Consider the following 2,038-nt stretch of genomic DNA (forward strand, 5'->3'; position numbering starts at 1 on the left):
GTCTCTGTAACTGTTTGAAATGTCCCTAATTGGTAGAGAGATATGTATAAAAGCTCATTTTGTTCAGTATCTGGCTGTTAATACAACCAACACACGTGTGATTAAGTGGAGTAATGTTTTTGGTTTTCTTTGGTGAGGTTTCTTCCTTCGTTTTGCAAATCTCTCTGTATTAGTAAAGATTACAAAGAAGGGTCCGATTACACCAGCACACATTCGTCTGCTATCTTAAAAAAATACAGATTTCAATTTTCCATATAAGATAAGAAAAATTAAATATCCATGAGTAAAGTGCTATTTTTTTAAGAATGATTTGAGATTTGAATTTAATCCGTTAACAGTTTCGTACCAAATGTTTCTATTTATTTTATTGTGTAGAAGTCTAGACATGTCCGTCTAAAACAATACCTTATAAAAGTGTTTGTTTTTCCTTCGTTTAATCTCAGAAAATGTCTTTTTCTTCATATTTCCTGTTTTAAAGGGAACATATAAACCTTATCCCATTCATTTCCATACTAAGTTATCCATGCTGTGTCGCTCTCTGAAGATTATAACGTAAAATATCAGATTTCAATATCCACGGTAGGCAGAGCACAGATAGCACATTTTGGAACTTGGTAATTAAAAACAAACAAACAAACGAGAATCGTGCTGCTTAAAACTTTGAGGAAACACTGTTTTATTTCGTTCTCTTTCGAAGACTGATCTTTTCATAAGGTTAAAGTGCACGAGCTTTGAATCAACTTTGTACAATATATAACAACTTAGTCTTTCTTCATAAATCTGTTTTAGTACAGATTAGTGAAAAAAATAAATCGCTCTAGAATGTTTGATAAACACGGCACTGATTACTAGTGTATTAAAAATGAAGCAAAATATATTCAAATATTCCAGAGTATTATTTGCGAGTTCGTGTTATTTTGTATGTGTACATACTATAGTAAAATACTATAAATATTGACTTTTTACATTTAAATCTAATCTTACAGCGTAAAGATTCTACTTTTAACGTTAGTTTGTTTGTTTTAAGTTATGCACAAAGCTACACAATGGGCTATCAGTGCTCTGACCACCACGGGTATCGAAATCCGGTTTCTAGCGTTGTAAGTCCGCAGACATACCGCTGTGACACTGGGGGGGGGGGGGCATTTAACGTAAGAAAAACATTTGCTGTTGTGTTAAACTTATATTAAAGTTTTTCTTCATTACCCATTCAAGCCGTCTCCAACCATCATTAAAGTAAAAGATTGCTAAATACTCTGTTTAATCTACTTTTATAAGCCATTCTTTGGAGTCTGTGGTCTCTGCAATTCGAATCTCCATTACCCTAGCACTAGTACCTCTATATGTAAATACTTCAGCAAGTTTACAAAACCTATATTGTCATTTTCAGTTCTGATACATTATTACGGACTTCTGGTTGTGAGTAAGTTTCCGTTTTGTTTCATTCTTTTAGCTATTGTAGTATGTGTGGTTTTGTTTATGTTTGTTCAATGGTCGTGATTACTACAATTCACGTGCTTAATATTTTTCTTTAGTATGAGAAAAATAGACGAGTCAAACAGATGTAAAATATTTTTATACGCAATAAAATATATTAATATAAAATATTCATATTATATGTACAGTGTGCCCTCTTCCAACATGGGGGATACGTTCCTCGAGCAAGTCGTGTTGCAGGAACTCAATACTTTACAGGATTAATAGGGATACCTCTCTCAACACGCGCTCGGTCAATTTGACCGACCGCGTCTACTTTTTGTACTCGTTTAAAGTCTTTATAGATTTAATACTTCTAACTTTCAATATAGTGGGTACATCTTCACAAAATTTGGCAGTCTTTTAGTTCATATTATATATCTTTTACATACAAAGAAATCATATTTTAGTGAAGAATTTTTAATAAACTAAAATAAAGAATTGTTCATAAGCATACTGAGTATTTGTTTTGAATAATCCGTGTCCAAAGAAATTTTCATGTTAAGGTTAAAAATACTTTTCTTCATCTCAAAGCCCCCAGTGGCACAGCGGTATGTCTGCA

Source organism: Limulus polyphemus, unplaced genomic scaffold, assembly GCF_000517525.1.
Source record: "Limulus polyphemus unplaced genomic scaffold, Limulus_polyphemus-2.1.2 Scaffold3262, whole genome shotgun sequence".
In the NCBI taxonomy this organism is placed as follows: domain Eukaryota; kingdom Metazoa; phylum Arthropoda; class Merostomata; order Xiphosura; family Limulidae; genus Limulus; species Limulus polyphemus.